The sequence below is a fragment of the Mirounga leonina genome, unplaced genomic scaffold (assembly GCF_011800145.1).
Source record: "Mirounga leonina isolate KUSES-001 unplaced genomic scaffold, KU_Mleo_1.0 Mir_154, whole genome shotgun sequence".
In the NCBI taxonomy this organism is placed as follows: Eukaryota; Metazoa; Chordata; class Mammalia; order Carnivora; family Phocidae; genus Mirounga; species Mirounga leonina.
The window spans coordinates 58,705,662-58,733,286 of record NW_023270389.1 but is presented as its reverse complement, the minus strand read 5'-3'; the positions used below and the strand labels follow the sequence as shown (position 1 = coordinate 58,733,286).

Genomic DNA, 27,625 nt, shown 5'->3' with positions numbered 1-27,625 from the left:
GCGACGCCTGCAGGGCGGGTGCTTCCCAGCTCTTTCAGTCTGTTACCTGCTGGGCAAATTCCAAATCCGGCCTTTCACCCAGATGAGTATCTTCCCCCGCAGACCAAGAAGTAAATACTGTATCAGTTTGGTTCTCTTTCCTTGCCTTAATTTTCGCCAAGCACTAATCATGTACTATGCCACTTAATAGACTCGTCTCGTTAATTTTCTGCCTCCTCCAGCTAAAATGTAAGTTCTATGGAAACGGGTTGTGTGTTTTAGTCACTGTTTCTCCCCCAGTTCCTAGAGCAATGCTTGGCCCATCCTGGGCTCTCAGTTAATATTTGCTGAGTGAATGAAGTAATTGTGAAAAATAAGGAAAATACACAGAAGGATTAAAAAAAGAAAGAAAGAAAGAAAAAGTGTTTTACCACCACCTCCGGACAAATTCTTAACTGAGATTTCTCCCCCGCCTGCCACACTCCCCATAATTTGTAATCATGCTCTATCTTCAGTTGTGCATCTTGGTGGGTTTTTTAAAGCTTGATATGATAATATAAATATTTTCCTCTGGTATTATAGTGTCTTTATAGTCATTTTAATGACAGCTTTTTAAATACCCCACAGATAAAATGTACACAATAACTTGTTTCCTAACTGTTAGCCTGATTGGTTCCATTTTTTTTTTCTCTATTAAAAGCAATACTGTAATAAACTTTATGCATAAAGCTTTTCTTCATTTTGGATTATTACTTTAGGATGGAGTCCCACAAATAGAATTATTGGTTTAAATTATAAGAGTATTTTTAAGAATCTTGGTGTATATTGTCAAATTGTTTCCCAAAGGTTGAAAATAATCCTAATTGCTCTGAAATCTTGTGTAATTTCTCTACAGAGGCCTCTTCAAGCTGCTTCCTTTGTTCAGCGAATAGACAGCTACTATTATGTGCAGGGAACTCTTGTGTGCTGGATTTACAAAGATGAACAAGGCAGGTAAAGTCTTCCTATCTGTGTCATAAAACTCCAGAGAAATCTTGACTTTTTAAAAAGTAGTTTTCCACTTCTGCTTTTTCATGGCTCCCCACTGTAGACAGAAAGAAAGAAAGAAAGTCAACCACCAAGTAGGCTAGTAAATGCTTTATTCATTGTCTTACTGAGGACTATAGCCCAGCAGCAGTCTTTCAAATTGCTCTAAAGAACTGCTCTGAAGCTTGTTATATATTATGTATACAAATTATGTATATAAAATTATTATATGTACATAAGGGGAAAGGGGTACATGTGCTTGCAAGCAGATCTCCAAATACTTGTGCGTCACAAGGTATAATTTTTTAGAGTTCTAAAAATGAAGGTTTACTGATTTCCACACAGATGTGAGAAAGACCCTTAAGTCATCTTAATACATTATGTTTCTATCATGTCTGATTGTTCAAAAATATTGTTTGAATGCCTCTATTTAACTGGTTTTCCAGTTCTTCTTGTTCTTGATTTCTCCTTGAGGTCACTTGAGATGGTCACAGAAGGTTGACATCAGTCACCTACTGCAGTTTTAGTAAATGCCATTGAGTATTGAACAAATTTTAGACTCCTCAATCTGGCCTTCAAATTTTCTTATGACCTGGACTCTGCCTATCTGCCCAACTCACACACATCCTGGCCTGTCCCCATCACCCCTTAGAATGTACTTTGCATTCCAGTTATTTGACTTTCTATAACAAACCACATGATTTACACATATCTTTATGTGTACATACCCTTTACACCTATCTCCCCCTCTGCTGGTTTTGAGACCTATGGGTGGCTACCTACATTTTTCACAGGCAGGTTCAAACAAGTATAAGAACCTGTTAAAGGGGCAATTCAACAGCACTAGGAAAGGGTACAAGGAAATGTTTAGGTATATCTTCCAGGAACAGTCCTTGTTTCTCATCTCTATCACTACTTATCCACTAAGAAGAATATGACTCTTATCACTTCATATCTGTGCTTGATAACACCTGAAATGCTTTACATCTAGTTCAATTAAATATTTCTTTTTCTCTCATCACTTTGTACACCTATTAGCACCAATTTCAGTATAATTGTTCAATGTCCATTTAAACTGTAGCGTTAGACAATATAACATACACAGAAGTCTGACCAAACAATGTACTTAATAGAAATAAATATCAAAAACATTTGAAATTTCGCAGTTGTCCATTGACAGATGAATGGATAAAGAAGATATGGCATATTATATATACATATATACGTATATATATGGCATATTATATATATACATATATATGTATATATATAATATGACCCAAGCTGAAGGCAGATGCTTAATGACTGAGCCACCCAGTCGCCCCTGGTAATTTACTTTAAAGAAACTAATTCTAAATCTTCTTTTAGTGATAGCAATAGTTACACAATGCATAACACATACAGACAACTATTAAATGGCTTCAGAGGATGTAAGTTAAAGTAGTTCATAAAGTGTAAAGAATTCTACAAATAATACTTTCGTTTTTTAAAATCTAGTTTTTGGACTCTCCCATAGCAATTTTCTCTTCCCCAGTTGCAGGCTAGTTTTAGGGTAACTAGTAAAGTCAACTCAATAGGATATTGGGAACAAACAATATAAAATAAGAGTTTCTTTTTTTTTTTTTTTAAATAAGAGTTTCTATTAGTTACATTATCCATATCTTTTTTCTACTTAATTAAAATGAAGTTAAAGGTTGATAGTATTTATACATTGACTGTTTTTATGCAACTTCTTTCAATATGCAATGACATAATCATAAATATCTGATATAAATATAAATATAACTGTGTACAAATACAGTACAAAGGAAAGCCCCACAAAAAGCTTATTTTCATACCAATTTTCTTTAGGTATCTATGAAAGCTTGCCCTCTGCTTGCTTAATTCTTCTCCATTCTGTATTTTATAAAGCATCAAATTTTTGGCAGTAGGATTTGATGTTGATGGAGTTGTGAGATGTCTCAGCTCTGGAAATCATGGTATTGTTGCTATTATTGTTCACAGATACCATATTTAGGATTTTTAGATCTATTTATAAACCACGGACTCCCTCTTTACAAATAGTTGTTGATTGGCTTTCTTACTCCAGTCATTAACATTGGCTCATTAACCTTCTTCCCCGAGCACCGCCACCAAATGTGTGAGCTGTTATTCCAATCCAGACATCAGCAGCTCTGCTTTACTGAAAGGACTCGTACGGTTCAGCCTTAAAATATTATTGATAATATTTTTAGTCACCCTGTTGAATTAGCCATTATAACATTCACTGTAATTTGCAATACTTATTATGTGGTACACTATGCTACATGTGGTGTATAATATGTATATTATACACAATGATACCCAGTGGCTCACACTCACCATATATGTCTGTCAGAATAAAATATTCTAGAAAATTCTATATAATGGTCTTCCTAATCTATATCTATATTGAGGTACAGATTTTAATATAGTTAAAGGTTATAGACTAGAATATATTAGGTCCCAGTTAAATTTATGGCTGTAAACAATTAGACATGTCACCCTGACACCACATATATTTATTTTATGTCTGCCAGAAGGAGGTAAAGAGGCTCTTAATCTTTTTCTTTTTTTTTTTTTTTTATGCCATGGACTTCACTGGCAGTCTGGAAAAGGCTTTGCAGCCCTTCTCAGACTAATCTTTCTAAATGTATAAACTACATAGGGTTATATTTTAAACAGTTTTATTGAAACTGTTCTATCCTTGAGTCCCAGATTAAAACCCTCTGAAGCTTTACAGATACTTAATTTTGCTCAGGCTGCTATGACAAAATATCACAGACTAGGTGGTTTAAACAACAGAAATTTATTTTCTCACAGTTCTGGAAGCTAGAAGTCATGATTAAGGTGCCAGCAAATTTGGTTTCTTGTGAGGGCTCTGTTCCTGGTTTGTAGATGACCATCCTCTTTCTGTATCGTCATAAGGCCTTTCTTCAGTGAGTGTGTGTGTGTGTGTGTGTGTGTGTGTGTGTGTGTGTAGGGAGAGAGAGAGGGAGAGAGCACAAGCATGGGAGCTCTCTGGTGTCTCTGCTTGTAAGGACACTAATCCTATTGGGTCAGGGCCCCACCCTTATGACCGCCCTTCACCTTAATTACCTCCTTAGAGGCTCCATCTCCAAACACAGTCACCCTGGGAGTTAGGGCTTCAAAATACGAATCTGAGGGGGGATGCAAATATCCATGCCAAAACAGTACTACAGGAAGTGAACAATAGTTTTCCATTCTCTTTCTCAGAAGTTCTTGGAGATTAAAGTGCTAGGACTCTGAGAAACAGAAAACATCTAGGGATTCTAGTAAATGAAAGACACCTAAGCAACCCTAAGAATACTGAAAAGTAAACACCGTTTTTACATATATTTTGATACTATCATGGTTGACTTGATCAAAGCATTTTTGCTGGAGTTAGTCTCAGAATAGTCTCAGAAGTTAAGGGATAGAAGGAAGAAGCATGATCTGTGACACAGATGGACAATAATTAAGAGCCAGTCAACTAACTGTACAATACTTATACATTATAAAATGTAAATAACTCTACAAACATTACCGACTCTACTTTTTAAAATCTATTTTTAAAATTATCCTGTGACAATTTGCCTTCCCCCAGTTAGGGGAGTGTGAGTAAAAATGTAAGTATTGTAAAAGACTGAAAGAAGATTTAGAACTAGGACAATCAGAGAGCCGTTGTGTAGCTCAGTTGGTAGAGCAGAGGACTGTAGGTGGTGATGGCTCGAGGTAGGACAATCAACTGAGAAGAGAGGCCCAATAGAGTTTATTATTCAGCTAAAAGGGCAGAATAGGGGGCAGACCTGGACCACAGATTAGCTTCTGAGGACAGAGAGGCAGCCAACCTTGGGCATAGCCCCTTAGGTCTCCCCAGGACATTTCTGTGCCTTGAAGGGAATCTCAGAAGCAGCTCTTCATTCTTTTGCCCTTTCTCACTCTGACAGCCTGACAGCAAGACCCCCTTGGTTTTGTTTCTGTGATGATAGTAAGAACACTACAGACAGACTGTAATGAGACAGCAGATGGCTCAAAGAGCTCCCATTAGGGATGAAGTTAATTTGGGCATATCAGTGGTATTTGTGGGACCATCCTTTAAACTTTCTAAAACACAAATTATTAAACTGCATGTGTTGGAAAACCACCCCTTCAAACCTCTGTCAGCGGCTAGCCAAACTGAAATTTGGAAAACGTGGCTGAAGCCTTTGGCCACCCCTCAGAATGTGGATAAGAGCTTCAACGGGTGCTAAAAAATATTTTTGTGTAGTGATGGAGGTCAAACATTAGAGAGATCTTTGGCACTGGGACCACTTGGGGAGATTCCAAACTGACACATTGGCATGGATTTGCTCATGACATCCAGCCTATGCTGGACGGAGACCAGACTATACACCTCACCCTCTGGAAAGAAGAACAGCCTCAAGGGCTGACCCAGAAAGATGAATTGTCGTCTGCAGTTGCCCTGAAAAGCCTGACCCTAGGAAAGGAACTTGATAAGTAAATTTTTGGAAGATTTGGCCAGTGCTTATTGTTTGAAATCCAGGAGGTGATTTGCTGCCCCGAGTTCTAGTGGCAATCCCATCCACCTGCTGGAGTCCTGAGTCCACTCTCTTTGTGGGAAACCATAAGCCTGCTGGGAGTCAGTGCTTCCTCCCAAGTCAGGAGCTTAGGCTTGCATACCTTTTCTTAGCTTCATGCCTAATTTCTTTAAAAATTTTTGTTGCTTTTGTAGAGATATCTTTTTCATCTGTTACATTTAAATTTGAAAAACCACCTGTGGTTAGTGGTAGTCATTGAACAGCTCAAGGCCAGACCCTCCCTTACGGTGTGGAACCCGTGCTTTAATAGTGGGTGTCTTTGCTTTGCACCTGGCTTTCATGGCACTCTTCACATTTCACCTGTAGCTGTGATATTTGCTCTACGCTTGGAAAAAAATGCCCTTTATTCCTAGTTTGCTGAAAGTTTTTACCATGCATTATCATTGAACACATAAGTGTGTCTCTGCATCTATTCAAAGGATTGTATTATTTTTCTCCTTTACTTTTTTGGTGTGGTGATTTATACTGATTGATTTTTTTCTGATGTAAAACCACTGTTGTATTTCTGAGATAAATCCTCCTTGACTGTGATACATTTTTAAAATACACTGTGGTATCTGACTTCATAATATTTTGTTTAGGATTTTTGCATCTATGGATAATACTTCTGAGTAATATTAATATCGACCTAAAGGTTTTGAATACTGTCTTTGGGTATAAACATTGCATCATTAAATGAGTTGTGGAGTTTTCCCACTTTTCTGTCTTCTGAAATATGTTTAAAAAGGGAGAGGGGCTTCTCTGTTCTTTGAAAGTTTGAGAAAATTTCCCTGTGAAATCATCGGAGGCTGCTTTGGTGGTGAGGAGGGCAGGTGTTTAAAAATGTCCAATGCCATTCCCTGATTTTGGGGGTTTCCCATTTTTTCTTGAGTTGCTTTTGTAATTGATGTGGTTTTTTTCTGTATACTTTTCATTTCCTCTAAGTTTTTAAAGGAGCAGTGTGTTGAGAGTGATACTTTGCTGGAGTCAGGATGGGCTGGGGAAGGTGGATGGGTATCCCATTAACATATCACCCTTCTTTGCCTATCAGTGGATGCAAGATAACACTGGTACTATTTTCCTGACGCCTCCAAGAATCGCCCCGCCTCCGGCCTCATTCACGGAAACTTTATTCCAAAGAAAACTCAGGAGGGTCACGTGATGAAGGAAAGCCCGGGCTGTGGGTTGTCTAATTTGGGATCCCAGTTTTTTCACCACATCTTTATAACGAGGTAGTTTAGGTTCTTGGATTTGCAAACCTAATTTGGATGCTCTGTCTCCTTCGGGCAATTGGAGCTGTCGCTGGCCTGGGAAGTCTTCGTTTAGCCCCACCCAAGGGTACCCCACCGAGGCCGCCCTAGAGCAGCCTCAAAGAATTTCTGCGCGGAGGGAACGGAAACCCCTCCCAGGTCCGGGCCGGTCCTGCCTCTCCCCGAGGAGGTGGGGGTCCAATGGTGACCAGACGGCGCGTGGACGCGAAGTGACATCGCGCAGGTTTGGGTAGCCTAGAGCAGTGAACAGCCTTCCGCCCGGGCCGGCCCGCCTGCTGGCCTCGGTCCCGGTCCCCTTGACCTAGGTTGAATGTCGCGGGCAGCCACGCAGGTGGGTGCTGGGCTCTGTCCAGTTCAAGAATCCACCTGCTGGGGCGGCGCGGGCGGCCCTAGTCCCGCGGGAACCCAACTGTGCAGTCGCCCAACTCCCGGGGGCGACCGTGGGCGAACTCAGGGTCCCTGCGCCGGGCACACGCCCCTCGGATTTCAAGTCCCGCCTCCGGCAGGTGTGGGTGCAACCTGTAGGTGGCTTTGGGCGGGGGACTCTTTCTGTCCGGGCGGGGCGGTGCTGGGCACAGCATCAGAGCACCTGGCTCCGAGAAGCAAAGCGAAGATTCAGAGCTGGTCCCCGCCGTGGCCGAGGGTCCCGCAGCCGCTCAGTCTGTCTTTCCCACCGGAGCCTCGCCCGGCTGGTGTCTGCTGGCCGGCCACGAGGGGGTGGTGTGCCCTAATCCTTCTTCCCCGATGCCGCGGCGGCCAGCGAGGACTTTGGGTCTTGGGGGTCCCAGCCCAGAGCGCCGCACCCCTCTCCCCGCCCCTCCGGAAGCTGCGATTGGCCACTAGCGGGGCTCAGGTGGCCACTTGAAAGGTGGCCGCTTTCCTCCTACGGCTTAGAAGCCTTTCGACTCACACATCTTGGCAGTCCAAAGGTGGGCTCCAGGAATGTTGGAGGACACTGCCCGCTGGAGTGTTCAGGTTTAATGGTCGGCAGGCCACTAGGAAGCCCCTGCCAGCGATGGGCTCAAAATCATTGCCAAATTCCACACAAGGTGGCCACCTACAGGAAGAAATCGAATCGCCACATTTAAGAGCAATCTGGGAGCCGAAGACCAAAGGGGCCTTAGAGCAGTTGGGCTGGTGAAGGCCTGCAGAGCTTACCCAACCCTGAGAGCTTGGGCCCCGAAGGAGAGAGAGAGCAGAAAGTCCATTTGAGATGCCTTTCTCATCAGACCCTAATCAGTAATGATAGCTAGCTCCTACTAGGAGCCAGGCAAAGCTACTGACATTACCCCCTTTAGTCCGGACCATAACCCAGTGAGGTACAAACTGCTACTGTCTCTTCATGTCATAGGTGAGGAAACGGAGGGCCAGGAAAGTTAAGTTGCCCTAGGATATAAAATAAGCAGTAGAGTTAAGATTGGAACCAAAGTCTGACTGATACTAGTCCATGTGCTTATCCCCTTGCTGTGATAATCATAATAAAAGTTAATTCCACTGAGCATTTAATGTCTGCCAAGCACTGAGTGGAATGTGTTTGTAATGCTTTTTTGTTTAAAGATTAATTTAGTGAGAGGGAGAGAGTTGGAGGGGCACAGAGGTAGAGGGAGAGAGAATCTCAAGCAGATTCCCCACTGAGCCCAGAGCCAGCATGAGCTCGATCTCTCCGCCCTGACATCATGACTAGAGCGGAAATCAAGAGTCAGACGCTTAATCCACTGAGCCACCCAGGCACCCCTTGTAATGCTTTATTTAATCCTCACAACAACCCTATAAGGTAGGTGCTATTATTTTTTTAATCTTTTATTTAAATTCAATTTAATTAACACACACTGTATTATTAGTTTCGGGGTAGAACTCAATGATTCATCAGTTGCATAGAACACCCAGTGCTCATTACGTCAAGTGTCCTCCTTACTGCCCATCACCCAGTTACCCCATGTTGTCCCACCGACCTCTCCTCGGTTTGTTTCCTAGAGTTCAGCATCTCTTATGGTTTGCCTTCCTCTCTGTTTTTATCTTATTTTCCCTTCCCTTTCCCTATGTGCATCTGTTTTGTTTCTGAAATTCCACATATGAGTAAAATCATGTGGTATTTGTCTTTCTCTGTCTGACTTATTTCATTTAGCATAATACCCTCTAGTTCCACCCATGTCATTGCAAATGGCAAGATTTCATTCTTTCTGACGGGCGCCTGGGTGGCTCAGTTGGTTAAGCGACTGCCTTCGGCTCAGGTCATGATCCTGGAGTCCCGGGATCGAGTCCCACATCGGGCTCCCTGCTCAGCAGGGAGTCTGCTTCTCCCTCTGACCCTCCTCCCTCTCATGCTCTCTGTCTCTCATTCTCTCTCTCTCAAATAAAAAAAAAAAAAGATTTCATTCTTTCTGATGGCTGAGTAATATCCTATTTGTGTGTGTGAGTGTGTGTGTGTGTGTGTGTGTGTATACATACCACATCTTCTTTATCTATTCCACTGTCGATGGACATCTGGGCTCTTTCCATAGTTTGGCTATCGTGGGCAATACTGCCATAAACATTGGGATGCAGGTAGCCCTTGTGATCACTATGTTTGTATCCTTTGGATAAATGCCTAGTAATACAATTGCTGGGTTGTAGGGTAGCTCTATTTTTAACTTTTTGAGAAACCTCCATACTATTTTTCCAGAGTGGCTGCACCAGCTTGCATTCCCACCAACAGTGTAGGAGGGTTCCCCTTTCTCCACAACCTCACCAACATCTGTTGTTTCTTGACTTGTTGATTGTAGCCATTCTGACTGGTGTGAGATGGTATCTCATTGTGATTTTGATTTGTATTTCCCTGATGCTGAGTGATGTTGAGCATTTTTTCATGTGTCTGTTAGTCATTTGGATATCTTCTTTGGAGAAGTGTCTGTTCATGTCTTCTGCCCATTTCTTGTCTGAATTTTTTGTTTTTTGGGTGTTGAGTTTAAGAAGTTCTTTATAGATTTTGGATACTAGTGAGGTAGGTGCTATTATCATCACTGTTATTTTACAGGGAGATAAATTGTCATAAAGGGCTAAGAAACTTGCTTAGAGTGGGGCGCCTGGGTGGCTCAGGTGGTTAAGCATCTGCCTTCGGCTCAGGTCATGATCCCAGGGTCCTTGGATCGAGTCCCGCATCGGGCTCCCTGCTCCTTGGGAGCCTGCTTCTCCCTCTGCCTCTCTCTCTCTCTGTTTCTCATGAATAAATAAATAAAATCTTTAAAAAAAAAAAAAGAAAGAAACTTGCTTAGAGTTACATGGCTAATCACTGGTATAGTTGGAGTTGAGCCCAGGCATACATAAGCCCAGGCACACACCAAAGTGCATACATAAACTAGCTACCATGTTCTAGTGCTCACCCTATTACAGATGCCTCAGGCCAACTCTTCCCAAGGATTTCATCTGAGATAAGCTAAGGAAGAGTGAAAATTCCTGATGCCCTCATGCCCTCCAACCACTATAGCTGATGCCATCCTTTCAACCATCTGCATTATACATTATACTACAATTCCCTGTAACCCCATGATTCCTGTGCACTGTGGGGACAGACGTCATGCATGTCCTGTATCCATGTTACAAGAGACCCCTCTATACACTGCACTGGCCTCATCATATGCACACACAGCTAGGTTAAGAGATTTAGGCAGAATAGTCTTTTCATTCTCTCTGTTTTGCACAAATGTCTGATGCCTAAGTTTATTGCCTACACCCTCCCACCCCTGTTACCAAGTGTACTGAAGAGTCCGAACCTAGAAAATAATATCTGAATGGTTGACTGCAGTCTGGGAACATGAGGCAGGTCCCACTCTCCCACGTGGAAGTAGGACTGCCACCATTTCTCTGTGTTGTTTGAAATAAACATCGTGGTATTGAATCTGTATGGTACAGCCTGACCCAGCCGGCTTTACTTTTACTGTTCCCCAGTAGGGTTCTTGAGGCTTGGGACTTCAAAACCAAAAACCAAAAACTAAAACAAGTAAACAAAAAATGCCAGAAGTGTGCCTTTTGCTACTTCTCCATCATTATGATCTGTAGGGACCCTATGACTTTAAATTTGTGTGTGGAGAAGGTTATAGCCAATGTAAACCAGATTCATAAAATTTGGCTGCCAGTGACTTTGAGGGATGTCTGTCTAATACCAAATGGACAGTAACTGGAGGTCACTTCTTTACTAGCTATGAGGGACTGCTGAGCAGCTTCACACCCCAAAGTACCTATTGTATTGCTGGGTGGCCGGGAGGACGGGAGGGCACTATCTGTGTGTTCCATGGCCAGTACAGCCAGCTTCTGATCAGATAATAATGTTAATAAACATTTACCAAGCACTTAATATGTCCACACAAATTACTCTAATATCCAATCTAGTCCAGTGGCTTCCATGTCATGTAGGGGATTCCTAGGAACCAACCAGGCCAGGGTAATGGAATTAATTCCAGTTGATTACTCTGGGGAGCCCAATGGGGGCCCACAGAAGACATGAAGGGTATCTACCCTCCATTTCTGGGACCTGATATGGCCAAAGATTACTGGAATTTGCTTTCTCTAACAGAGAATTATTTCTGTTTAATTTGTCCCAATATAGCTTTGATAAAAGTAGTTTCTCAACTTTGGTGTTAGAACCACCTGGGGACATTTTCAATAACTCCACACCCAAGCCACACTCCAGACTGATTAAGTTAGAAGGTCTGGGAAATGTAACCCAGGTATCAGTATTTTTGAAAGCCCCTCACCGCCCCCCCCCCAACCAGGTAATGTCAGTGTGCATCCATTCTTCATAGTTTTCCTCTTAAAAGTGACTTACAGTACAGGGCACCTACAGGACCTCTTAGGGCAGAGGCCTGTGGGCTGGGAACCTCAAATGTTCTGGAGAGAGTATGCTGATCTGACTGAATTAAAAGAGGCAAGTTCCAATATGTTTGCTACAGATCAAATCAGATACCAATTTTGTAGGATCACTTTATACAGAGGAATATAGACGTGTGGAGGGCATTCCAGGATGGAGGTAAATTGGCCTCTGTCACATGATGGAGGTTGAGCCTGGGCCTTGGCCCCAAAAGTAGTCTCATCTGATAACCAGCTATAAGCTGCCTTTTGATTATCCTTGAACTTTAAGAAAATACACACTGGGTGTTATATGCAAACAATGAATCATGGAACACTACATCAAAAACTAATGATGTATGGTGACTAACATAACACAATGAAAAGAAAAGTAAATGCACACCCAAAGTGAACATCTGGTTTGGGCTGTGCTATGGGGATCAGGGAAGAGTCTAAGACTGGACTGGTAGAAGATGAGCAAGAGCCTTGTTTAGGATGATAAGGTGGCTGGATACTGCAGGAGAGTCTGCACTAGCATGAACAAAGATCACAGGCAGGGCAAGGAGCAGGGTCCAGAGCCAGAAGTGGCAGAAATATAGTGGAGTCAGAGACTGACTAGCACCTGCATGAATTCCTCTGCCCTGGAGACTTCCCAAGTCCCCATCACCACTGAAAGTGAGGCTGGAAGTTCTATATGAAGGGGCGGGGGTGGAGAGATGGGCAAAGAGGCATTATTATTTGGGGATTGACAATAGCCTGTACTGAGGAGCAGGTGAAGCCTGCCACATATTGGTATCATCCAATAATTCAGGAGTATACCTCAAGCCCTACTCCAATTTCCCATTACAACAAAGACCCGCTCCCAACCATATGTAAGTTTCTCTTTGGCCTCAAGTGTTGGCTAGACATCTTTCTGGTTGCTGCAGGGAAGAAAGTGCATGAGCATTCTCTCCCAACAAGGTATCCTGCGGACCAGAGCTCTAAGACATCAGGACACTTTATATGTAAAACATCATATATTAGATAGTAACTTCTTTGAATAAAAGGCTGTTCCCTGGCTGGTGCATTCATGACTAGTAATGACCAAATAAAGCTTGTGCTTGTCATAATCCATGTTATCTTTGAATATTTTGTCTCTAGCCTCCCTGAAATAAAACACTGGGGGAAAAGAAGTCAATAACCTCTACTGAGAGAAATAGTGTCATTTTGAAACATCTGTAACATACCACCTATTTACGTTTTTCAAAATCCTCGCCAACAGAGTCACACTATCCCTCTAGTCATAATTTCAAGCACTTTGTCTCCATAGTGATGATTCAGGCTCCTGTTGCCATGGTGATCATTCTATGAGCTAAACACTTCCATCAATCCTTCCCTTCCTTCCTATTACTGTTGTCAATTCTGCAATCCAGGCCCTTACTATGTCTTCAGTACTTAGCACTGGGCCTGACAAATAATAGGTGGTCAATGTATTAAAATAGCTCTTACCATCTCCAGGCTCTGTCCTGTGGGGTTTTATGCTTTATCTTCTTTTTTTTCCCTTTACTGGAAGGTTTAAATTGCCAAAGCAAACACATCCTCATTTTAGACCACTCAAACAATATAGACGCCTACAAAGTTAAACATTCCTCTCCTTACAAAATAAATTCTGGCCGGGTCAATGATTTAAACATAAAAAAACTATAAAAGTTCTAGAAGAATTTATAATCTGTGATAAGCAAGATCATTTCAAGAGCAAACTCCAGAAGCCATCAAGAAACAAAATAAATATACTTGACCATGTAAACATTTCTAAAGCTGCATGGGGAAAAATGCCATAAATAAAGCCAAAAGACTAATGAAAAACTGGGGAATGTATTTACAAAGAAAATGGTAAAAAGTTGAACTTCCTTAATTATCAAGGAGTTTATATGAATCAGTATGAAAAAGATGACCAAGCCAGGAGGCAAATGGTCAAAAGAAACTAATGTTTGCAGAAAAAAAGGAACAATAGTCCAGAAGGCAAATGACAAGATGTACAACCTCACTCATAATTAAATAAACGCAAATAAGCTACAGTGAGTAAAGAGATGAGATGTTTCGCTGATCTGATTGGCAAGTATCGATGTTTACTGATGACTACTTCTGCAAGACTGAGGAGAAAATGAGCACTCTCATAAATTGTTGGTGAAAGTGTACATTGGTGCATTCTTTCTGGAGGATAATTTGACAATATCTGTCAGAACTAAAAATGCCTACCTTCTTTTACCATTAATCCCTCTGCTTTAAATTTACCCAGTATATATCGTTGCAAATGTTTAGGAGAATGTATGTACTAGAATGTTTATTGGTACATTGTTTTGAAGCAGCAGACGATTGGAAATATTCAGTATTCAAAAACAGGCATCAAGTTAACTAAATTGCAGTAAACGCATATGATGAATGAGGATGGCCCTGAGAAAAGAATAAAATAGTTCTATATCCTCAAGGGTCAAAACAGCAAGTTGCAGGACAGTGTGTAACATTTTTACAAGAATACACAGATGTATATATGACATGAATTATGTGCATTAAAATATTTTTGGCAATAAATTACAGGAAACAGTTATCAGTGGGATGTGAGCTGGTGTGAAGAAAAGGAAAGAAACTTTCACTTTCATTTTATAGATTTTACTTGATAAATTTTCCATCTTATACATGTTTCATATATAACATTTAAAAAACTGACAGCAGGAGTTTCCTTTTCTCTACTTCTCCAATGCAATGCCCAGAGATACTTTTTACATTCAGTTTTTTTTCTATATGCAGACAAGAAGGATACAAATATGCATTTTTGCATATGCACAATTACAGTGTTTTGTTCTTACAAAAATGGGATTTATATAGTTCTGCAATTTGCTTTTCTTAATTTATATGTCATTCACATCCTTCCATGTAAAGACATACTGCATAAAATTTCATAGCTAAGTAGCTGCCCACACTCTCTGATTCATTGATTGAGCACATGTGCATTAAACACCAAACAGATGCTAGGCCTTGTGCCAGGCAAATGAGAAGGCAACATTGAACCAAACACAGTCCCAGAGGAGATGAATGAGTAAATGCCTGTGGTCAAGGTGATCAGTGCAATGAGTGCAATACCTCACCCACCTTGGTATTCAGGGGACTTCTGAGCCTGGAACAGTGTAGAGGTCTGTGTTTCCCTCAAGCACCTCAGAAGTGCATGGACAGAATTGTCTTCATTCTAGTGTGTGTATGTTTGTTTAAGTAGACTTTATTTATTACAGCAGTCTTCACAGCAAAACTAAGCAGAATATACTGTTTCCAAATACCCCTTGCCCCCATATGTACATAATGTCCCACCCCCCATCAACATCCTGCATTAGAGAGGTACATTTGTAACAATCATTGTACTTGCCCTTATCAGCCAAGGTCCATAGTTTACATTAGGGTTCACTCTTAGTGTTGTACATTCTGTGGGTTTTGAGAAATGCATAATGACACGTATCCATCATTATGGTACTATACAGAATAGTTTCACTGCCTTAAAAATCCTCTGTGCGCTGCCAGTTCATCCCCTCCCTACCTCCTAATACCCGGCAACCACTGATCTTTTTACTGTCTTCATAATTTTGCCTTTTCCAGAATGTTATATAATTGGGATATACAGTATGTAGCCTTTTTAGATTGGCTTCTTTCATTTAGAAATATACATTTAAGTTCCCTGAATGTCTTTTCATGGCTTGATAGCTCATTTCTTTTTTAGTTCTGAATAATACTCCATTGTCTGGGTGTGCCACGGTTTATTTATCCATTCCCTTACATCTTGGCTGTTTCCAAGTTTTGACAATTATGAATAAAGCTGCTGGAAATATGTGTGTGTAGATTTTTGTGTGAACATAAATTTTCAACTCCTTTGGGTAAATACCAAAGAGTACAATTGCTGGATTATATGGTAAGATTATGTTTAGTTTCGTAAGAAACCACCAAACTTCAAAAGTGGTATAGTACAGTGTTTTTTTTGAAATAACTTAGTCTCACCCTGAGTAGTACCCATATGAGGTATGCTTTTAGAGACTCCAGAAAACTTTCCTGCTTGATGAATGTTTTCCCTCTAACTGAAGATGTCTCTCCCTCTGCCCTTATGTTTCATCTTCTTAGTTTGAGACTTTGAACTCTGTCAAAATGCAAAACCCTATATGATCGGTGACAATTTTCATTGTCATCAATTAGATATACCTTGAATAGGAATAAACATTCTGAAAGTTTTGATAAAGCAAAATGGAGTGGAGGTTAAGGGAAAAGAACAGTATCTATAACTGGTCCATATTCTTCCTCTCCTGGGAATGTTTGCCGCATCCAGGAAGAGATATCTGTCCTATTTAGTAAGTGGGGAAGGAGCTAACAGTCACCAGGCATTGGACTAGAATGGGGGATACAGCAGTGAAGAGGGGCAGTCTGTGTCCTTGTGCAGCTCACCACCCAGGCATGTACAAGCAATTTCGATACAACATGATAAATACTATAATTGCAAAAACCATTTGTCGTTGATTTTCAAATAGTCTCCTTAGTTGTCAGTTGATGTGTCAAATCATGTGTTGCCCTCTTTGATGCAGAAAACATGGTGTGCACTAACAGAGGAATAAAAACACCACAAAAGTTCAGTGGTGAAACCAGAATGGCTAAAATTAACAAGTCAGGAAATGACAGATGTTGGCGGGGATGTGGAGAAAGGGGAACCCTCCTACACTGTTGGTGGGAATGAAAGCTGGTGCAGCCACTCTGGAAAACAGCATGGAGGTTCCTCAAAAAGTTGAAAATAGAGCTACCATACAACCTAGCAATTGCACTACTGGGTGTTTACCCAGAGATACAAATGTAGGGATCCGAAGGGGTACGTGCACCCCAATGTTTATAGCAGCAATGTCCACAATAGTCAAACTATGGAAAGAGCCAAGATGTCCATCGACAGATGAATGGATAAAGAAGAGGTGGTATATGTATATATAATATATATATTATATATACAATGGAATATTATGCAGCCATCAGAAAAAAAATGAAATCTTGCCATTTGCAACGACGTATTACGCTAAGCGAAATAAGTCAATCAGAGAAAGACAAGTATCATATGATCTCACTGATATGAGGAATTCTTAATCTCAGGAAACAAACTGAGGATTGCTGGAGTGGAGGGGGGGTGGGAGGGATGGGGTGGTTGGGTGAGAGACATTGGGGAGGGTATGTGCTATGGTGAGCGCTGTGAATTGTGTAAGACTGATGAATCACAGACCTGTACCTCTGAAACAAGATAGTAGGAAGGGAAAAATGAAGGGGGGGAAATCGGAGGGGGAGACAAACCATGAGAGACTCTGGACTCTGAGAAACAAACTGAGGGTTTTAGAGGGGAGGGGGTGGGGGGATGGGTTAGCCCAGTGATGGGTATTAAGGAGGGCACGTATTGAATGGAGCACTGGGTGTTATACGCAAACAATGAATCATGGAACACTGCATAAAGAAATAATGATGTATGGTGACTAACATAACATTAAAAAAAAAAAAGTTCAGGGGTGAGCATGACTTACTCAGCCTGGAGGGTCTGAGAAGTCTTCACACAGGAGGCAAAATAACTCAACCATATATGTGACTTTTCCTAGCACAGGGACAGACAGAGCTTTTAAGGCAGACAGGTCAGTATGTGCAAAGGTGTGGAAGGGGGAAAGAGTATGGTCTGTTCGGAGGAAGAAAAAGTGGTTCAGGGTGGCCAGAGGAAAAGGCGTCTGTGTTGGTGGGGGAGTGGTGGTCAGAGAAAGGATTAACGGGGCAGCATGTGAAGGACTTTCACATCATGGGCAGGAAATTGACCTTGTACAGCAGGTCTGTGCTGTCCAGTAGGATAGCCACTGACCATACATGGCTCTTGAGTATATGAGATGTGGCTAGAGCAACTGAGGGGCAGAATTTTTTAAATTTAAATATGAAAATAGTCTAAAATAAATAGAGGTAGATTACACATTGATAATATTTTAGATATGGTGGTTTAAATAAAATACATTATTGAAATTAATTTCACCTATTTCTTTTTACTTTTAAAAATGAGGCTGGGGGTGCCCGGGTAGCTCCATCGGTTGAGCCTGTAACTCATGATTTCGGCTCAGATCACGATCTCAGTTATCATGAGGCCAAGCCCTGAGTCAGGCTCCTTCCTCAGTACAGTGTCTGCTTAGGACTTTCTCTCCCTCTCCCTCTCCCTCTGCCCCCCACACCCCCGATCTCAAATAAATAAATAAATAAATAAATAAATAAATAAATAAATCAATCTTTTTTTTTTTTTAATGAGGCTACTAGAACCTTTAAAATTACATATTTGGCTCATGTAAAATTTATTTTGGACAGTGCTGCTATAGACAGATGGGAGCCATTGAGAGTTTTTGTGCAGAGAAAAGAATGTAATCAAGTTGGGGTTTTATAATTACAAGGGGAGTAAAGGATGGCTTGGTGGGAGAGTGCACCCAGGAGTAAGGTGACTAACCAATGAGAAGGCTATTGCTATAGTTCACTTAAGAGCCAATAAGGACCTAAATGAGGTAGTAGGGCTGGAATGGGGAGGGGGGCTATATTGAAAATACATTTAGGAAGGGAAGTTGGAATGGCTTAGTAATGGCTCTGGGGGTGTGTTGTACAATAAAGAATTAAACTTTTGTTCCTCGTTCCTGGGAGGTAACCTCAAAACCCTGTGAATCTCCCAAGTGATAGGAGTATCTTTGGTATTCATGGTGGACCCCTCGGACCACACCTGAGTTATGCCAATGAGGTGACTCACAGTGGGCCCCTAGATAGTTTCAGGATGGGGGCTGGCCATGCCAGAAAGACCAACCACATGATTGGGGGGTTGGGGCTTTAAGCTAAGAGATAGCAGCAAGACCTCCTAACCTTGGGGAGGGATGGAGGGGTTAGAGACAGAGGTCAGTCACATGGCCAGTGATTCAAGCAGTCATGCCCGTATAATAAAGCCCTAATAAAAACTCTGGACACGGAGGCTTGAGGGATCTTCCTGCACACTGGTGGGTTGGAAGGGTGTTGCGTCCTGAGGACACAGAAACTTCACATTTGGGACCCTCCCAGACCTTGTACTATGGTCTCTTTTGGGGACTTTTCCTGATTTGTATCCTATATAATAAATATAATCAGAGCTATAACACTTTCCCGAGTTCTGTGAGTCATTCTAGTGAATTATCAAACCTGAAGGGGTTATGGAAAACCCCTCAATTTTTAGCCAGTGTGGTTGGCATCTGAAGTGAGAGCAGTCTTGGGGGAGATGTGCCCTTAACCTGTGAAATTTAACCTAATTTTGTTAAGCAAGTGTCAGGGTTGCATTGCAGGGTGAAAGAGAACAGGTTGAGGATGACTCCACAATTTCTAAATTAAACATAAAGGGAACTCAATGGGAGATGCAGGTCTGAGTCAGAGCAGGGAGGATGGATTGAGTGCTATTCCTGTCAACTTTGAGGAGTCTATTGTCTTCAGGGTTGAGATGTCTAGGAAGCTACACAGTTGGAGTTCAGGAAAGAATCTGGGCCACAGAAGAAGATTTAGGAGTGCCCCATATTCAGGATGTTGAAATAGGAATTTTTCTGCCTCTGTGTCCTCTCAAGCCCTTGCTCCTTCCATCCACTGCCCCCCGGCTAAACAGATTTTCCTGTACCTTTGCCTTTCCTATCAAAACTCCACCCAAGTTATTCCTTCCTTTTCACACTCTTCCCACTCTGGCCTGAGGTGACCCTTAAAACTGTCGTCCTGCCCAAGTATTGAGCCAATGATCTGGAGAGGGTAGATAACCAGGTGGCTCTAAGCACACCCTCCACACCCTGCATGCAGCTCACGTCTGCTGTCTCCGATTTTCATCTGATAATCTGCCTCCCTGACTCTTGCCTTTTTCACCTGTTCCTCTGGATGGGGAGGGCACAATTTTGAACCTTTGCATGGTTAAGTTTGGCTTCTCACTTATACAGTATATAACATGATGAGATAGTTCATTATTTTAAATGCCAAAGGCATTCATATTTTTTTCCAAACAAGTATTTGAGCACTGAGTATGTGCTTAGTGTTAAAGATATAAAGATGAAAAGGCATGGTTGCTATGTTCAAGGAGTTTACATGTGTCTGAGGGAATTCAAACACATGCTAACCAAATTCTTTTGACTATGTGATTATGTATAAATTATATTTGAGGAAGTTATCTAATATAAATCCATTTTATAAGCTGACAAGTGTTAGTATATTCAAGATGAGTCATGGATTTTTTGCTGTCTTCTCAAGCATTTGTCCATAGAATAAGCTGGATTTCAGAAAATTAAATATTTCTTCATTTTTGGTTTTTCAATTGACACCAAACATTTATTTCTTTGTTTGTTTAGCATTTTTATGTCCTATCTATCTATCTATCTATCTATCTATCTATCTATCTATCATCTATCTACACTAGCTTTTCCATACCCAACCCCCTTTCCCGTTGCTCTGGCATTACTGTGAATACGGACAAGTGGTCTAGGGAAAGAAAAAGTTATTCTGGGACAAGCTCCTTAGAAGCATAATGCAAACAGATCTATAGCAGTTCCAAAGATCACCACTTACGTCAAAGGATGATGCAAGAATCAGCTCTAGTCCCTTGCTGCTTTGGACTGTTCAAAACTCAGCAGGATTAATATTACCTGGGAGCCTTGTTAGAAATGCAGAGTCTCAGGCCCTACGAAAACCTACTGAGTCAGAATCTTAACTTTTTTTTTTAAGATTTTATTTTTAAGTAATCTCTACACCCAACATAGGGATTGAACTCATAACCCTGAAATCAAGAATCACAGGCTCCACAGACTGAGCCAGCCAGGCACACCCAGAATCTGAATTTTTAACAAGATCACTAGGTGATTCAAATGCACAATAAAGTTTGAGAAGCCCTGCTCAGAGAATTTCATGTGGAGTTTTGTGAAATGTCATTATTATGCCAGGGAAATTAAAATTCAATTCCATTGTAAACACTGACTGCTTGGTAAAGACTCTTCGTGTCGTGGTGAGCATTTTTAATGAGCCGCTGGAGAGAAGAATCTACCTCTGGCTCAAGCTTCTCCCACCTTAGAAATAGAGAAGAATCTTGAAAGAGGGATCTTTGCTCAGCGCAACTGTACAAAGATGAGCTGTGCATTCACGGTGGCCCTGAGCAAAGTGAACTCAATTTCTTGATGCTTCAGTTTCTTAGAATGGAGTTTGGGGAAGAAACATGGTCCGATGAGCAACAAGACCCACCCATCACTACCTGAATGTCAGGACTGTTTTAGAGCCCAACGTATCCCCTCCTTTAGTGGCTTAAGAAAGCAACTTTCCCTGGGTTCAGAATTCAGATTTTCTTTCTTTGGGTTTCAGCTCTTAATGGTTTTGCCTGGGATTTAGATTTGTACCTTCTTTTGAATTAAGTGCCTTCAGACTTGGGTGCTAATGGTTTGGTTTGCTACTTGGGACTTGATTATGTTGTAATTATTTAGTCACTCTGGGGAACCAGGAGCTCACAGAAAGTGCACTGATTAAGAAACATGGGTTATAGTTCCTGCTGTGCCCCTGTATTAATTTCCTGTGGCTGCACTAATTCACCACCACAGTTTGAAGACTTAAAACACCAGAAATTTATTCTCACACAGTTCCAGAGGACAGAAGTTGAAAATCAGTCTGCTGCAGGATGTGCTCACTCTGAAAGTTCTAGGGAAGAACCTTCCTTGACTCTTCCATTTCTGGTGGCTCTCCGTGTTCCTTGGCTTTAGGCTACATAACTCCAGTCTCTGTCTCTTGTCTTCAGGCGGCCTTCTCCACTTCTCTGTGTCTTCTCTTCTATCTCTTGTAAGGACATTTGTTATTGGATTTAGGGTGCACCCAGATAGTCCAGGATGATCTCATCTTGAGATCTTTAACTTCATTATACCTTCCAAGATTTTTTTTTTTTCTCAAATAAAGTTACATTCACAGATTCTTGTGGTTAGGACACAAATTCTGGGGGGAGCCATCAGTCAATACACTATGGACCCAGCAAGCTGTGTGGCTCTGGACAGGACCCCTGAGCCTCAGGTTTCTCATCTATGAGATCTCTTTAACTATAGCACTAATATTTTGTGACTCCAAGAGTTTTTTACTTGTGAGCTCTATCACTATGCAGAATAAGACAAATGAAGAAAACACTCTCGCGTACTTATTTTTTTTAAAGTAATCTTTTAAAATCTTTTAATCCTTACGGTTTTCTGTTTTTACATTGATTAATTAAGCAAATATCTGACCAGGACACAATTCTCCGCAAGGTGTTGGAATACAGTGATGAACAAAATAATAAGATTCCTGCCCTCATGGAGCTTGTATTCCATGTAAGCTCATATCACATGCCACTGGAGAAGTGAGGCAATAAAGAAGTAACAAATAAATACTCAAGCTAATGAGATAGCACCACACACAGTAAAGGAAAGAGGGTAATGGAGAGAGGTACCATATAGGCTGACAGGGGAGGCTTCTCCAAGGAAGGGACATTTAAAGTTGAGGCAGTAAAAAGGAGGAGGAGCCAAGAATAGGGTAGTTCAAGAAACTGAAAGGAGGCCAGTGTGGCTGGAATAGATTTTTTGAAGCTTCCATGTGAAAAATGAATGATGGAGGACAACAGTCGCAGCATATGCGAAAAAGCTTGGAGGATTTTAGTTGACAGTATGTCAGGAGTGTGATGTGACTGCCACAGAAGTCCACGTGGTCCTAGACTCTGCTGGCAGAAGTCTGGTCTCTGGCTCAGGGAAGATGATGGTCTTCCACTGGCCTGTGCTGCTGAGAACATCCCCAGGGTGCTGTGTTCCATTCTGGGCACTCGTGTGGTCCAAGTAAAGTAGGTCCATTAAGGACCATCTTGAACTATGCCATATGTAAAAGAAATCCAAATATTGCTCCAAAGGACTTTAAAAATCATGAGCACTGGGTGCTATATACAACTGATAAATCACCGAACTCTACCTCTGAAGCTAATAATACACTACATGTCAATTAATTGAATGTAAACTTAATTTAATTTAATTTAAAAATTACCAGAGGAAAAAAATGTAGATCTTCACTCTAGGTTTTCTGGAAGTCACAATACAGATGTTTATACGAAAAATTAACAGAAAGAAAAATTCTTAAAAATGTCTCATCTCTTGCAGCAAAGTTCCACACACCTGCCACCCTCAGCTTCTCTTCTTTCTGTTGGTGTCCTTTCATGCCCTCCACCCCAGTGCTGCCTCACAAAGCCCCCCTTCAAAAAGCCTGAGCTGGCCATGGCTGCCCCTTCCCCCCTGCCCACTGGTGAGCATATTTCCCTCTGATCTCTCCTGCCGCAACAAGCAGCCTGCTCAGTACAAACAGAGCCTTTTGTCTCACTGCACGTCCTTTAAGATGGCCGTGGAGGGTAACTGTATGAGATATTTAAAAGGTGAAATCAACAGGAATCAGTCATAACATTCTCTGACATTTATTTCATTCTTACCGTGTGTCACGGCCTGTGCCACTCTGTGAAGCAGATAGTGCTCTTATTCTCCCTCAAAAGTGGGGAAACCAAGGCTCAGAGAGGCCCTCTATGCTGTCTAAATTCACAGGGCTGTAAAGTGGCAAAGTTGCGATTTGAGCGGAAGAAGTGTGACTGTGGGCTCAGGTGAGCTAACTGGGATTGGTGAGGTCATCGACACAGCCAGGAAAAATAGGTGAAAGAACAGGCCTTTGGTTCGGGGAGTGCTATGGGTAACGCTAAGTTACTGTTCCTCCATGTTAAAACTCCCAGTTTATTCTTAAGGCTAAATATAAAAGTTGCTTGTTTTCCATTTTCCTACCTTCTTTGTTCAACTGTTAACTCTCATTTTTAGAATTCGATATGCCAAAATCTTCCTGAAGAAATATAAAATGATAGGTGGAGCATGCCCAAAGAAAATACAAATTCAAAAACGAAGCACTGACAGCTTCACAGTTTTGCCTGGTTTCTTCAGCTACTTCCATCCTTAGCAATTGGGGTTGATGGCTTGGGGTACACTCCGGGGCTAAAGAGGGTTCAGACTCTGTGTACCCGATGCAAACTAATTGGGTGGTGCCCAACTGCTTCACATCCCCTGAGTTTGTTAGGTTCTTGGCAGCAATACCTATGATAGGGGATAAACCCTGCTCTCTTCCTCTCGGGGAAAAACAGATGACCCCAACCCACATCAATATGACAGTCATTGGTTATCACAAAGCTTAACTAAGACCTTCTCCTAACAGTTCCTCTTCATAGTCAACTGTGAACAGCTTTTGGACAAGATTCTTCTTCATAGGATGATAACCATGAAAGCAGCCCACCCAGGTTGGGCCTCCCTGGAGAGCAGGTGTGGCTTATAATACTGCATTATTCTTGCATTCTTCTTGCCAGTTCTCGCCTCACACCGCCCTCGTTCTGGACTGAGGCTCCTTTTGACCTCTATGGCACAATCCCAGTTTGTTTTTTATATTCAAGGCCTGAAAATGGTACAGGCCTGGCTTACAAAAGAAAGACAGTTTTAGAATCCTTTGTGATCATTCGCCAGACCAAAAGACTGGCTTTCTATGACCCAGAAACCAGGGCCAAAAGGGGTTTTATTTTGCTGCCTCCTGCCTGGCTCCCCTATAGGGCAACTGGACCCATCAGTCTCAGACAGCGCATTTGTGTCATCATAATAAAGTCACTGATACTCACATGACATCATTCATACACCAGTTTTGTTCTATGGGTCCTTTTGATATTAGAATGGGCTTTTCCTATTGGTGCCAGAGAGACTGTAGCTCTAGTTTTCTTTCTTCTGATAGATGCAAAAATCTCTTCTCTATGCTAAGGCTGCCATATATCTTTCCCCCATTTCACAGATTGGAGAAAGGAACAAGAGCTGAAGTGCATGAACATAAACTCTTAATTGGTCCTTCCTCCTATCCTTCCCAAGGGAACTTGACCCCTGCCTACCCCCTCACCAGGCCATCCACTACCCGCCCTGCAGCCGTCATGACTCAGAGGACAGTGACTTCAACTCTAGCACTTATTCATTTAAGCCAATGACAGACCTAAGACGACAAATTCAGGCTAGCAGAAAGGGCTCGTAATAAATCCTAAAAGGTATGGCTTCTCTTCCTTTCTGGTGGGGTGTGAGCAGAAAATTCCATTGTCCTGGTTGCTGACCACAAAAGGAATCAGCTTTAGGATGAAGCTTCAACTTGGTTGGCAAAGAGCAGAGTTAGAAAGAGATCATTGATAACATAAATTTAAGCCATGGAAACAACCAATTATTGTGACCTGTTCTACATTTTGTTGACTAATAAATTTGTCCATCGTTTTTTACCAGTGTGTGTCAAGATTTCTGGTTTTGTTGTTGTTGTTGTTCTGTTGTTTTGGGTTTGTTTGTTTTTTTTTTTCCTTGTCAAAATGTCCCACTCTGCCCTGTACTTCAGTCTTGTCCACCTCAGGAAATCTATCACTGTCACATCAGTTATTCAAGTCAGAGACCTGGGAATCAGATATGTTTTTACTTCTGCATCATCTCCAGAACTTAATCAATTAGAAAGCCTGTTCACTCTAACCTCCAAAATATCTCCTCATCCATTCTCTACCTCCGTCTCCAATGCCATCATCTTATTCCATTGCCTCTCACATAAAATCCGCAATAGCCCTCTAACTGGTTTCCCTTCTCACTTGCTGGCCTTCCTATAATCTGTTATCCATGCAGAACTCAGAATGATCTTCTTAAAAGAGAGGTCATGTTATTCATCTGTTTAAAACTTTCTAGTGCTTTCTCACCTAGAAAAAATCCAAGTATCTCATAATTATAGGAAAGACGACATCACTATAATAAAGATCTCAAATAGAAGCTTATTTCTCCTTCACATAACAGACAATTCCGCCCCATGAAGGTATTCCGAGATCCAGTTTCCTTCCATCTTCTCACCCCACCCTCCCATAGGCTAGTGTATTGTTTTCATTTGCAAGGTTGGTCACCCAAGGGAAGGGAAAAGAGAGGAAGTTAAAGACAAGCATTTCCCTTCAACCAAATGAGGTGGGTGTGTGCACATGTCCTTTGTTCGTATTCCATTGGCAATAACTTTGGTGGTATGGCCACACGTCACAACAAAGAAGACTGGGATGCTTAGTGTCTGGCTAAGTGCCCAGGTAAAAATCTTTTACCGAGGAAAAAAAGGAAAATAGATTTTGGGAGGATGACTAGCAGCGTGCTGTACTTAATGTGGCCTTCAAGGCTTATTTGACCCCCCTGCAGCTCCTGCAACATCATCTCCTACATCTTTCCTAGTTCACTAATTATGAGCTGTGGTGGCTTCTTTTCTACTCCTCAAACATCCTGAAGTCGTTCCTACCTTAGACCCTGTGTGCTCACTCTCCCTCTGCCTGGAACACTGCCCAATGATCCTCACATCTGGGTTCCTTCTTAATTCCCAGGTAGCAGTGTGAACAGTCTCTTCATCTGAGAGACCTTCTCCAACCTCCCTTCTAAAACTGTCCCACCTCTTAGCCATCAGTGGCTATAACTCTGCTTCATTTTCTTCATAATGCATGAGATCATTTATTTGTTTTTTATTGGTTGTCTCCCTCACTGGAATCTGAGTTCCATGAAGTCAGGGGCTCTATTTGTCTTGCTCTTGTTTACCGAGGTTACAACCTCAGGGCCAAGAATATTGTATAGACATGGTAGGTGCCCAAACAATCCTTTTAAAAGTAAATTGAGGGGTGCCTGGGTGGCTCAGTCGGTTAAGTTCTGCCTTTGGTTCAGGCCGTGGTCCCAGGGTCGTGGTCCCTGGGATCGAGCCCACATAGAGCCCCACATTGGGATCCCTTATCAGCAGAGAGACTGCTGCTCCCTCTCCCTTAGCCCCTCTCCCCACCCCCCCACCCCCCACTGGTGCGCTCTTAAGCACACTCTCTTTCTCACTCTCTCAAATAAATGAATAAGATCTTTTTTAAAAAAGTAAATTGAATAAAAAGATTCGAAGCAATATCTCCCCATCTCATCTCTGTGCAATTACCTTTCAGATCAACATTTAAGACTTTGCATTTTCCCTTCTAATTTTATTTTGTTAGATTTGGCCCATTGCCTCAATCCATAGATCTTTCTTGGGATTTGATTCTGGACCTGCCCACTACCTAGCCTAGGATCAGGACCTGCAGATCCTCCCAGCATCCCAAGCAAGTTGGCAGTCGCCCTCTCAAGCTGTGTTAATGGGCATTCACCATTCCCAGGGTCTTCAGTTTATGTTTCCTTTTCATTTCATCTCCCTTTTGAATATGCGTTCCCACAATCCCTACACTTGTATACAAGCAGGAATTGTGTGTCTTGAGCAATGAAGCAGGATTCAGGACATTTGGGTGCAAGCTCCAGTGTCACTGTTGTCTTTTTTTTTTAAATCACTTCATGAAAGTCATTCCCCTTCTTTGTGTTCTTGATTTTCCCATATGTAAAATAGAGGGGGGGAAAATGCCTTTTCTGCTTTCCTCACAGAGCTGTTCCAAGGATCAGATAACAATGTACATAAACATGCTGTGGAATGATCCAATATTCTATCGAAAAGGAAGGTGGTACTCCAGGACAGCCAAAGCAGATGACAGGAGTCAGGGAGAGTCTGTGCAACGTGGGAGACTGTTGGGGAGCCTGTCTCCAAAATCATCAGCACCCCCACCCCATTTGCTGTACTCAGTAGGGTGTCTTGGCCTTTTCCCTCCAGTTTTCATGTCAAGCATGGAGACACCTCCTCAGAGAAAACATTTTAAAAAATGCCCTTGTGCAAGATGACGAAAGGATGGCCTTGATTATAAAATGCCGCCCCAGCCAGTGTAACCCGTGGCCTTGTCCCTGCACGTGTGGAAGTTTCTCCAGAACTGCCGAAGAGGATTGCACTCACAAC

At 41.9% G+C, this 27,625-nt stretch overlaps 1 long non-coding RNA gene across 1 annotated transcript; it reads left to right on the top strand.

Annotated features, from left to right (window-relative positions):
* Nucleotides 1-94: 94 nt before the first annotated feature.
* LOC118013733 lies at nucleotides 95-27,625 on the top strand. Its single transcript, XR_004680108.1, has 3 exons — nucleotides 95-228; nucleotides 875-972; nucleotides 27,446-27,625. It is a non-coding gene; the product is annotated as an uncharacterized LOC118013733 (long non-coding RNA).